Raw genomic sequence first — 13,107 nt, 5'->3', positions numbered from 1 at the left:
AACCAGCCGGCAGAGAAAATCACGCAAAAGGCCCAGACGCCTTTTTACAAAGAAGGCAAAAAGGGTGAATTTGGAGCTGACAGGCCATGAGTCCGTGACTGGCATACTATGTAACCTCAGCAAAGTCCAGGCATTCTCCGGTTTCCCCTCCCCAAATACGCCTGCACGTTCCAGGTGACCACTGTTGATTATCTCTCCGAATCTCACCCTACTACCCTTCCTTCCCCCCGCCTGCCTGTTCCTGACTCCCACTCCCTCCGCTGCAAGTTGTCTCCACATTTTCTCCTATGGCTTTCCAAGGCAGAGGCCAGCTTCCTCGCCCAGCTTCTCAAACCACAGCTGTGACCACGTTGAGAGGATCAACAAAATTGAACAGGCATCTTGGGGCAACAGAAAGGGAATTGCAGGAGGGGAAAATAAAAGAGCTGAAACCAACTAATGATCCCCAAGTTGCGGAACCATCCGGAACATCTCTCTCCTGAGCCCAAGCTCCCCAACAGGACCCCCAGCAGAATCCAGGCTGCAATGCTATCAGGGCCTAGTGACAGAGGCCTCAATCTTGGTCCCACTCCATTCAGTAAAAAAATAATCAATCTGCAGAGATGACGCTCTGTCTGTAGTAAAGGTGAGCATTCACATCGTTAGGGAGAGAAATTTCACCCTCCAGGACTAAAACTTGCTCAGTTATTAATCCATTTGTGGAGACTTTTAATCCATTTATGGAGACTGGACTCAACACCTGGCCCTGTAGCAGGTCGTGGGTATATAATCAATGTCATCGTTACAATGTGAGGGAGGTGCATAGTAAATAAATCATTCTACAAACAGTTCTTTTTGTGTCTCTGCTAAAGATGCAGAGCATATAATAATGAGTTAATCCAGCTCTAAGGGACGACTGAGTTAGCGCCATTGATCCAGGTGAAGGGAGCGGTTAATTTGAAGCTCTGAGGTGCGACAGAGCTGGGCCCGTCAGAAAGGAAGGGAGTAAGGACAGAACAGCCAGAGAGGAGGCCACAGAAGAGCCAGTCAGGCATGCTCTTGTAGGCACGTTAAGAATTTTGGATTTTATCCTTAGAACAATGAGAACCTTCTGAAGGTTTTAAGCACCAGTTGTAGCTTGAGGGTAGAGGATGGGGCGGGGGTGGGGGGGGGGTGGAGAATAAACTAGAGGCTCTATTTGAGAAGGGCATGCGGAGAACTGTTCAGAACAGTTTGGACCTGGAGACCAAGACAGAGAAATAACTGGCCGGGAGAAATAAGGTCTAACCCACGGCCTGTCTGAGATTCCGCTGGGAAAGACTAGGCAGAGACAGGACTCTGGTCAGATGGAGTCAAATCAGCAAAGAAAGCTGAGGGGAAAGAGCCAGTGGCCTGGGAGACCATCGGGAAGTTATCATCTTCGATAAGAAGCAAGATCACTTCTCTTTAGAAATACCAAAGGCCCAATTAAAGCAAATCTACCTACTCCCAAAGATATATTCAAACTGAATCCACGCAAAGACCAGAACAGCTTGGTTTTTTAAAAAAGGCAAGCCCCAGTGTTCTCACTGTCCATTCACATCATTGCCACCAAGATGCTTCAGTTATAGCATCCTAGAATTTACTAGAAAGTTAAAAATAATATTAGATATAACCCCACTTCCTAGGGAAAAAAAACTGTTCTGTCATATTTTTTGCAGACTTTTCATACTTAAATTACTCAAATCTAATTTTCTTGAAGGGATCAACCCAATTCATCTTTTCACCCCCAGTGATTTTGTATGTTTTCTGGCACCTAAAGGGTCCCAATGTTTGCAGAATTGAAATTTGTTGCCAAAATCTTTCGTTGGACTTTTTGGTAGCAGGACACTGAGTCGACAGCTCCAACAAACAAGTCATCCTTCCTCTGTTCTATGTCAGAAAGAGTTTTCTTAAAGCACCTTTCTAGTTTTTTGGAACTTTTCTGTGTGTTTTGGAAGTTGCGGGTTTTTGTTCTCTTTTCTCTCTTTCCCAGAACCTAAGGGAAGAGAGTCTTCTTTGCCAAGTAAACTCTCTGCCTCAGCCTGGGCCCGGCTGGTTACAGAAATGACATTAGACACACACACAATGGTGATACCACTCAAGAATGGCTACATTTAATACCTATCTCCACAGAGCTCAAATTCACTTTTACGGCCTGTTTGTGGGCGAGAAGGAGTCGTCCAGTGATGGTTACTTCCTCTAAGAGCTTTTCTATTACTTCATGCCCCGAATTAACAGGCTCCCTGCAGCCTCCCTCCCAGCGCCCCAGGATCCAGTAAACAAAGACCACACTGACTCCAGCCCAGTGTCTCCCTGGCACAGGCAGGCAGTGTTGCCAGTAGGTCAGGCTAACTTTGGAAAAATCGAGATTTCCCGGGGCGGGGGGTGGGGAGTGGGGGGCCCGGGTGGGTGGGAGGGGGTCGGGTAGCCTTTTCAAGGGAGGCTGCAGCTCTGCTTTCTGAAGATCACTGGCCCAATGCACATAGTTTCTTTCAGCCGTCCCAGGAGCTTGCACGAGCCACTTCACAGCACTTTTCCAACTCCTGAAAGAAAGAAGGCATTAGGCCTGATTACAATTCCCAAAAGCTACATATATCCTGATAATCTGGATCCACCCTGCACTGCCTGCAAACCAGTTGCATATGTGTCTGATGTTGGGGCGGGGGGCAAGGGGGCGACACACCCGCTCACACGGGTGATGGACTTTTCTTTCTCGGATTCATCTGGCCCATTTTTCCTTCCCACTGACAAATAACTATTGAGTGGAACTAATCTATTCTTGAAAAAAAAAAAAAATGAAAAACAAAAGGTAAGATTACTACCCCATAATAAAAGGTCTATGCTTGTTTAGAAGGTTGCTCAAGATTCCAGGTCTAAAAAAACACATTTAATCCTGCAGAGAATCTGTCTTGGCCAGGGCTCACGCTGTCTCTGCTCCAGCCCTGAGATGGAAAGCATCTCTCTGCATCTCCAAAGAGGAGACAGAGGTCCTCAGTGCTCCCTGGAAAGCACGCTACTCCTACATTTGTGAGTGAGCTTTGAGCAGATCAGTCCAAGTTACCAACGCTCTGGTCTGGCTTCTGTTTAACTCACACGTGGACAACCTCCAAGACCAGTGAAAGACTTTAAATCTTGGGTTTCACCCTCAAAAGACATACCCTTGAAAAAACAATGCCTGTGATATTGATTGTTTTTGTTGTTGTTTGGGGTTTGGCTTGGTTTTGTTCTCTTGGCCCAGTGGTGCAGCATGCAGGATCTTAGTTCCCTGACCAGGGATCAAACCCATGCCATCTGCAGTGGAAAGATGGAACTGTAACCACCAGACCACCAGGGAATTCCCTGATTGTTCTACGTTGATAAAACTCATGTTATTGTAAGTTTGTTTCGTTTTCCATAACTTATGAAATCTGATAAGCATATCTGAAAATGTAAAAGTATTTTCTGAATCAATATATCAATTTTAATGCTTGTATACCTTAAAGAGGTCCAGTCAATTCTTGTTCAACAGCTGGTTATGTGGCCAGCCTTTATTTTCACTGGAGCCCTCAGCCAAGGAAATGTGTTTGCTGAACCCATAAACTTTCCGTGAAATGCAAGACATACAAAACAAGAGCGCGCCTTTTTTCTCAAGTTCCCCTTTATGGCCCTGAGTTCCATGTTTTCAATTTCCTCGTCCCATTAAACTCGTTCTTGGACTTCGTCGCAGGATCTCTAGTTGGATTCTTCCTGAATTCCTTATACTTCCTCCCAGCCTTGTTCACTATGTTGGGTCATTTCCATTTGCCCCTCAAAGCACAGTCTTCCTAACTTTCTGTTATATAAGTGCTGCTTATTATTATTATTATTGAAAGTATTAGGGGTTTGGAGTTTGGATGTCAGAGTTCTAAGTGAGTCGGAAGGGAGGGAAAACAGATCAACTTCCGTTCATGGGCTAAGACAACTTAACCCATGTCTGAAGTTGAGGGTTGTTGGCATGGAGCCATCTGGTATATGGACAAGATCTTCACATGGGAAGTGAATTTTGAACTTAATCTACATAGAGAATGGATTTCCACCATTATGTTAGAGCTGGCAGCTTTCTCCTCATAAGTGGAGCTATGAAATCCATTTAGGTATATGGGTGTGGTGGTGGTGTTTGTTGCTTAGTCACTAAGTCACATCCAATACTTTTGCAACCCCGTGGACTGTAGCCCGCCAGGCTCCTCGGTCCATGAGATTTCCCAGACAAGAATCCTGGAGTGGGTAGCCATTTCCTTCTCCAGGGGATCTTCCTGATTCAGGGATCAAACCCAGGTCTCCTGCACTGACAGGGTTCTTTACACTTGAGCCTGGGAAGCCCATATCCATGAGTAATGAGAATAAATCACATTAACTGTTATGTACCTCCTCTAAAAGTTACTATTTGATGATGATATATAATTTGTGGGTTTCAGTTTCAAAGCTAGGGTATTAAATGAGGTAAAATCTGACCTTGAGCTCAGATTTACATATTTGTCCATTTCTCCTTGGTCCAATATATCTCAAAAGAAAGGAAAAGAAAGTCTTAGGGTATCCCTATAACAACTATAGTAAATGTTTATCAAATGCACCCTATACATTGCAAACTTACATATATAGGAAATAAACATATGTGCATGTCAATATGTATAGACAATTTGATTCTTTTAAACAGCTTCATCCCAATGCATTTTTAAAAAGAAATTTACAAACTTTAGTAATAGAATGAGGAAATCATGTCACGCAGGAAAAAATCTGCCTTTTGTTTAGTACATTACATGAACACTTATTAAATTAACAGATACATAAATTAATAAATCTTTATTGTTTAATTGGGACAATAATACCCTGACTTCATGGCTACTGTTTGGTTTTTCACCCAAACTTTCTCATTAGAAAGGTTAAATAAGCCATAAACTTTAAAATCCACATGTCAGGCTTTTAAATCAGATATAGTTTTTGATAGGACTCTGTATAACCTTTCTATAAGAAGTTAGGTCTGTATCTTTATACTGTAAAGAATACATCTCCATTAAAAAAAATTTTTTTTAAATCATTTTGGCATTGCAGTGTTCTCTTCTAGATTTTAAAACTACCACCACCATCTGAAGTGGTTCCCCAAAGTTACAGGATTAATGAAGTCTTTTCCCTGCTATTGTGTTAAGAGTTTTAAAAACAACCCTATTTTGCCATTTTTTTAAAGAAGAAGAAAGGGAAAAAAAAAAAAAAGGACTTTGTTTTTGTCTACTTTTCATGCTTCTGGAATACCCTGCTCACTCCCACCTTCCTTCCCCCTCTCCCAAGAAGGGATGGGAACTCTGCATATTTTATTATTATTATTTCACATCATTGGAATGAGAGTCTCGGCAAACACACTTTCTCTTGTGGAATTCCCTAATAAAAACAGACAGCTTGTTTTGAACAAGCAGCCTCTGGAACAGGAGAAGCAGCAGAAGCTGGTGCAGGAGCTGACTGGGTTTTTCCTCTGGCCTCACAGATTATCTTTATCGTTTGTGATGCTAAAGCCCTCAGGGCCATGAGAGAACTTATAAAGCAAGTTTTCAAAAATATCTATTTTTTATTTATTCGGCTATGTTGGGTCCTAGTTGTGGCATGTGGGATCTAGTTCCCTGACCAGGGATCGAACCCGAGTCCCCTGCATTGGGAGCATGGAGTCTTAGCCACAGGACTGCTAGGGAAGTCCCTATAAAGCAATTTTGGATTCTTTGAAATAGAGGGACTTAATTTGTCACATGGTTTCGACAATTTCTTGCTTCAAGTGCCATTTCCTACAACAGGGTAGCATCAATTTGTGCAGAGTCCTACATGGACCCGAAATTTAACTGAGAAAGGCATCCAGTCCTGACGACTCTTGTTAACCAGCCGTGTTCTCATGGCCCAGCTCGCACAGAAACCCAAGGACAGGCCAGATTTACCTACTGAGGAGGAAGTGGTTGAGAAATCCATCTTCTTTTCACTATGATGATGTAATGGGAAACACGTCGTCCTGAAGAAGTACTAGAGGGATTTTTGTCTTGCCCCAGCATCATCCCAAGGGCAAGATGAACACAGCAGTGATTGATGGGCAGTGGTGGAGACCAGCTGTCAGCTTATCCGTCTACCAGCTCCTGAGAAAACAAGCCAATGAACAAGCCGTAAATCTACGAGTCATTCATGAACTCCTTTCTATTTTGAAAATGTAGTTTATGCTTTCTAATTGTCATTATTATGACATGGATGAGGCTTCCCTCATAGCTCAGTCGGTAAAGAATCTGCCTGCAATGCAGGAGACCAGGGTTCGATTCCCGGGTTGGGAAGATCTCCTGGAGAAGGAAATGGCAACCTACTCCAATATTCTTGCCTGGGGAAGCCCATAGATAGTGGAGCCTGGCAGGCTACAGTCCATGGGGTCATAAGAGTCGGACACGACTTACAGACTAAATCACCAACCATGACATGAATACTCATTGAATATTGGCTCTTGATGATTACAATGACCTTGTCCTTGGGCATATTGGAAGCTGGCCATGGCTTTCCTCGTTCCATCCTCATCTCTTCCCAATCCCAGGACAGAAATTGCACAGTAAACAACTGTCATCTGTTGCTAAGAACTTAAGCTGTGACCTTTCTCGGGAGGTATTTGTGCTTTAATTGCAAACATAATGATGGCTTCGAGAAGCAGAGGAATGATGCTACATGATGGATCTCAGACACTCATAGAAGCAAGGAGGCAATCTGACTGAGGAGACCTCCCTGGAGCTCTTCAATCCCAACAGGTCCACCCTGATGGTGCACATTTATATGAGGAAACACTGTACCTGTCACTAATTCCTTTCCTGGTGAGACCTTGATCTGAGCTGGTTTTTGTTTTTAACTGCAAAGTACACTTGGCGGTAAACTGTATCTATCTCCTCGGTTGCTGTGAATTCTGACTCAGGCCAGTTCAGGCTAGCTTAACGAAACAAGAACCAGGAAAGCAAAAGCCTTCTGGCAGTTACCTTATGTACTGATGTACAGAGCTTGGGCCCCCCTGGTGGCTCAGCTGGTAAAGAATCCACCTGCAACATGGGAGACCTGGGTTCGATCCCTGGGTTGGGAAGATCCCCTAGAGAAGAGAAAGTCTACCCACTCCAGTATTCTGGCCTGGAGAATTCCATGGACTGTATAGTCCAGGGCATCGCAAAGAGTCGGACACGACTGAGTGACTTTCACAGAAGCCAGTTGATGCAATCTGAACTCAGGGAATTCCTACACGGAGAGAAGCAGATGAGGGCCGCCCAGACGTAAAGGGAACATGAAAGGTAACCTTGAAAGGAATATAATATGAGCTCAATGCCTGAGTCCCATATAAAATGTGGGGACATGTACAGAAATCTAATGTCTTTCCTTTTCCATAACTGAACTCAACTTGGTTTACCAGCCCCCATTTCCAGTTTGCAGTTGTATTCATTCCCGAGGGCTGCCCTGGAAAAATGTCTACACACTGGGTGGCTTTAAACAACAGAAACTTATCATCCCATAGTTCTAGAGGCCAGAAGCCTGAAATGAGTCTCCACAGGGCCAGGCCTCTGTGAAGGCTCAAGGAGAGAATCTCTTTCACACTGGTAGCTTCTGGTGTTTCCAGAAATCCTCAGAGTTGCTTGGCTTGCAGATACCTCACTCCCATCTCTGCCTCTGTCATCATATGGCATCTCTTATTGGGTCTCTGTCTCTGTTCTCCTGTATTTTTTTTTTTTTTTGCCCCACCGTATTCAGGCTTCCCAGGTGGCTCAATGGTAAAGAATCCGCCTTCTCATGCAGGAGAGGAGTGTTCGATTCCTGGGTCAGGAAGATCCCCTGATGTAGAAAATGGCAACCTACTCCAGTGTTCTTGCCTGGAAAATTTCATGGACAGAGGGGCCTGGCAGGCTACTGTCCATGGGGCTGCAGAGAGTCAGATACAACTGAGTGACTGATCACAGCACACAGGGATGGAACCCGTGTCCTCTGCAGTGGAAACACGGAGTCCGAACCCCTGGGCCACCAGAGAACTCCCCTTCATCTCATTTTCTTAAAGAGACATCGGTCATATTGGATTAGGGCCCCCTCTAATGACCTCATCTCAGCTCGACTACCTCTGCGAAGACTCTCTTTCCAATAAGGGCGCATTCATAGGTACCAGCCCTTCAACATATCTTTTGAGGAGACGTGATTCAATCCAGAACAGTCATGGAAAAGGATATCTCACCCCTCCCAAGAAATGCAGTCCCTTCCAGTTTAAAAAACCTTCCCATATTTTGTCTGTTTCAGAGTTTTCCCCGGTTCCCGGTCCCTTTTCTTCTTCTCTCTGGAGGAGGCTGGGCGTGGATCGGGCCAGGTGAGAAGCAGGTCAGAGCCCGCCTGGGTGAGGCACACTGGCCCGTCTTCCTCAAGTCCCTCTTGCCTGGACCTCGGTGTGGATCTCGGTCTGTGTTGCAAATGCCGCCATCCCCTGTCCCAGCCTGGGCCTGCATCGTTAGGACTCCGCAGGCTGTGTCCCCCTTCTCTCCACTGGGAGGCCTCCTCCTGTCTGCGGGGCTGTTTTCAGCCTGGCTCTAAGCCTTGCAGATACAAAGAGGAACAGACCGGTTTGGGAGGGTTCCCCCCTCGCCTCCCACCGGGCTTGGAACCTCTGGGGCACATGGGACTGGAGAGCTGACCTCTGACTGTGAGTCTAGCACTGGCCTTCATTTATTTATTTTCGGTTCACGGCTCCACTCACTGGCAGGGGGCTTCCAAAAGTTTCTGTGGACTAAACCGGAGGGACACACTCTGAGATCCCCACGCTCTTATCCCCATCTCCAGGGACAAGGCCCAAGGGTCAGAGGGCAGAACCCCACCCAGCACGGCTCATCCTCCCTTCATCCCAGCTCCATCCCACCTCAGCCCAGGAAAGGCGTGTCTCTGCTTAGTGCTTGGGGCTGGCCTTCAGGTCACCAGACAAGCTTCTCATTCAACAGTTTCCCTCAGAACTGCTCCCAGGAAATAGAACTGCCATATGACCCAGCAATCCCACTTCTGGGAATACACACTGAGGAAACCAGATCTGAAAGAGACACGTGCACCCCAATGTTCATCACAGCACTGTTTATAATAGCCAGGACATGGAAGCAACCTAGATGCCCATCAGCAGATGAATGGATAAGGAAGCTGTGGTACATATACACCATGGAATATTACTCAGCCGTTAAAAAGAATTCATTTGAATCAGTCCTAATGAGATGGATGAAACTGGAGCCCCTTATACAGAGTGAAGTAAGCCAGAAAGATAAAGAACATTACAGCATACTATCACATATATATGGAATTTAGAAAGATGGTAACGATAACCCTATATGCAAAACAGAAAAAGAGACACAGAAATACAGAACAGACTTTTGAACTCTGTGGGAGAATGTGAGGGTGGGATATTTCAAAAGAACAGCATGTATACTATCTATGGTGAAACAGATCACCAGCCCAGGTGATGCATGAGACAAGTGCTCGGGCCTGGTGCACTGGGAAGACCCAGAGGAATCGGGTGGAGAGGGAGGTGGGAGGGGGGATCGGGATGGGGAATACATGTAACTCCATGGCTGATTCATGTCAATGTATGACAAAACCCACTGCAATGTTGTGAAGTAATTAGCCTCCAACTAATAAAAATAAATGAAAAAAAAAAGAACTGCTCCCAAATCAACAGTCTCATCCTTGACATTAGGCTTCTGGATATAAAGGAACGGCTTATACTAGACTAGCCCTTCTGATGCCAAAAAAAAAAAAGCTGGCAGGAAATCCAGATGAAACTTTATGCGCACACACTCATATGCTTGGGAGTCATCAAAAAGCTGCCCAGGCACTGAAGTCTTAAACCAAAATCCCTGAGAAAAGGGGATTCTGGAGAGAGAAACCCAGCATTTGCATTCCTCTTCCCTTTGAGGCATTTCCCAATCAAGCTGCCAAAACAGTCAGAGAGAAGGTATCTGTGATAATGGACCCCATAAAGGTCTGGTACCCAGATAAACTCTGAGGAATCCATTCAAAAAAACTCTCATTGCCATTTAAAAATAGGCAAAATATAGAACTGTTACTGTATGAAAGATGTTCCAATAGCTAACAAACATTTGAAAAGATGCTCCACCTCAGTCATCAGGGAAATAATAATGATAAAAAAATAATATATAAGACCACAAAGAGACCCCACCAGGTACCCTCCAAATGGCTGAAACAAGAAAGACGACAATTCGTGTCAGCAAGGAAACGTATGAATCTCATAAACTGCCTGTGGGAGTGTAAATTCATATAGTCACTTTGGAAAAACTTTTTGACAGTAACCACAAAAAATGAATAGATGCCATGACCCAACAATTCTTGCCCAGTGTATACACTCAATGGAAGTGCACTTAAATGTACACACCACTGGTATAAAAATGTTTCTGGAATCATTATTTGAAATAGCCCAAAGGAGAAACAACTCAAATGTCCCTCAACAGTAGAAAGGCTACATCAAGTATAGCATATTCATATTAGAGAATTACTATAATTATTACTATACAGCACAGTAAGGGAATCAATTCTTACAAGCATACTGATGTGAGAAAGACAGCAGAAATAAATTATTAGGTACTATGTGGTTCCATTTATATAAAGTTCAAAAATGTCTGTGTATGACTTGGTCACTCAGTCATGTCCGACTCTGTGACCCCATGGACTGTATGTAGCCCACCAGATCTCCAGGCAAGAATGCTAGAGTGGGTTGCCATTTCCTCCTCGAAGGGCTCTTCCTGACCCAGGGATTGAACCTCTGTCTCCTGCATTGACTGGCGAGCGGTTACTTGTGGTGACTATGTCGGGGGCGAGGGGGTGGGGGGAGGGCAGCAGGGAGGGAAATATTAAGGTTATGTTCTGTTTCTTAAAGAGGACTGTGGTTACACAGGTGTGTTTATTTGAGTAAATCCACAAAATTGTAACATATGTTCAGTGCATTTTTCTGTATTTATGCAACTGTAATAAAAATATCATTAAAACAAACATTTCTCAAATAGACTCCTGACATTGAAATTTAGAGCTATCACTCCTAGTACATTTCATCTTTGTGTTAAATGGGATATAAACTTTATTAAGATTGGAATTGCTTTTTAGGTCTAATAATTCGACTAGGTAATATTTGCCTTCAGGCAAGGTCTGCTCAAGTTGATCGCTCAAATCACTCCACCTAGTTGAGCTCAGCTCCAGACTTTGCTTGTTTTAATTAGGTCAGTCAGTTCAGTCGCTCAGTCATGTCCAACTCTTTGTGACCCTATGGACTGCAACACGCCAGGCTTCCCTGTCCATCACCAATTCCCAGAGTTTACTCAAACTCATGTCCATCACATCAGTGATGCCATACAACCATCTCATCCTCTGTCATCCCCTTCTCCTCCTGCCTTCAATCTTTCCTGGCATCAGGGTCTTTTCCAATGAGTTGGTTCTTCACATTAGGTGGCCAAAGAATTGGAGTTTCAGCTTCAGCATCAGTCCTTCCAATGAATATTCAGGACTGATTACCTTTAGGATCTCCTAACAGTCCAAGGGACTCTCAAGAGTCTTCTCCAACACCACAGTTCGAAAACATCAGTTCTTCGGCGCTCAGCTTTCTTTATGGTCTAACTCTCACATCCATACATGACCACTGGAAAAACCACAGCTTTAACTAGATGGGCCTTTGTTGGTAAAGTAATGTCTCTGCTTTTTAATATGCTGTCTAGGTTGGGCATAGCTTTTCTTCCAAGGAGCAAGCGTCTTTTAATTTCATGACTGCAGTTACCATCTGCAGTGATTTTGGAGCCCAAGAAAATAAACTCTCTCACTATTTCCATTGTTTCCCCATCTATTTGCCATGAAGTGATGGGACCAGATGCCATGATCTTAGTTTTCTGAATGTCAAGTTTTAAGCCAAGTTTTTCACTCTCCTCTTTCACTTTCATCAGGAGGCTCTTTAGTTCTTCTTCACTTTCTGCCATAAAGGTACTGTCACCTGCATATCTGAGGTTATTGATATTTCTCCTGGCAATCTTGATTCCAGCTTATGCTTCATCCAGCCCAGCATTTCTCATGATATACTCTGCATATAAGTTAAATAAGCAGGGTGACGATATACAGCCTTGACGCACTCTTTTTCCTATTTGGAACCTTTCTGTTGTTCCATGTCCAGTTCTAATTGTTGCTTCTTGACATGCATACAGATTTCTCAGGAGGAAGGTGAGGTGGTCTGGTATTCCCAACTCTATAAGAATTTTCCACAATTTCTAGGTTAGCTGAATATTTTTAATATAAGAGCTTGTTACACTCCATGGAAATAACCTAAGTGTCCATCAGCAGAGGAATGGATAAAGAAGTTGTGATATATATACACAATAGAATACTACTCAGCTTAAAAAAAAAAAAAAAGAATGAAATAATGCCATTTGCAGCAACATGAATGGACCTAGAGGTTATCATACTAGGTAGAGTACGTCAGAGAGAGAAAGACAAATATCGTATCATATTACTTAATTGTGGAATCTAAAAAAATGATACAGGGACTTCTCTAGGGGTCCAGTGACTAAGACTCCTAGCTCTCAATGCAGGGGGCCAGGATTTGGTCCCTGGTCAGGGAACGAGATTCCACATGCCACAACTAAAGATCCCACATGCAGCAACTAAGACCAGATGTAGCCAAATACATAAATAAAAATTTTTTTTTAATGACACAAGTAAACTTATTTACAAACCAGAAACAGACTCACAGATAGAGAAAAGAAACTTAAGGTTACCAAAGAGGAAGGAGAGAAGGGATAGACTAGGTGTAGGGATTAATAAATGCATGCTACCATACATAAAAGAGATAAACAACAATGATTTATTGTCTAACACAGGGGATTATATTTGGTATCTTGTAATAAACTATAATGGGCTTCCCTGATGGCTCAGATGGTAAAGAATCTGCCTGCAACGTGGTTGACCTGGGTTCGATCCCTGGGTTGGAAAGATCCCCTGGAGAAGGGCATGGCAACCCACTCCAGTATTCGTGCCTGGAGAATCCCATGGACAGAGAAGCCTGGTGGGACACAGTCCATGGGATCACGAAGAGTC

At 43.9% G+C, this 13,107-nt stretch overlaps 1 protein-coding gene across 13 annotated transcripts in view; it reads right to left on the bottom strand.

Annotated features, from left to right (window-relative positions):
- Positions 1–2,086: 2,086 nt before the first annotated feature.
- Positions 2,087–13,107, bottom strand: part of SCAF8 (SR-related CTD associated factor 8) — a 210,573-nt gene continuing 199,552 nt past the window's right edge. For 12 of the 13 annotated variants that reach the window (XR_006267268.1, XR_006267266.1, XR_006267260.1 and 9 more), the window contains 2 exons: positions 5,934–6,125; positions 2,087–2,543 (listed from right to left, as the gene is read on the bottom strand). The gene's annotated coding sequence lies outside the window, so the exon portion shown is untranslated. The remainder of the gene's footprint in view (positions 2,544–5,933; positions 6,126–13,107) is intronic. The other variant, XR_006267270.1, reaches the window with a different exon arrangement.

This window comes from Cervus canadensis, chromosome 33, assembly GCF_019320065.1.
Source record: "Cervus canadensis isolate Bull #8, Minnesota chromosome 33, ASM1932006v1, whole genome shotgun sequence".
In the NCBI taxonomy this organism is placed as follows: Eukaryota; Metazoa; Chordata; class Mammalia; order Artiodactyla; family Cervidae; genus Cervus; species Cervus canadensis.
Note: the sequence above shows the minus strand (reverse complement) of the source record. Positions and strands in the feature narration are given on the sequence as shown.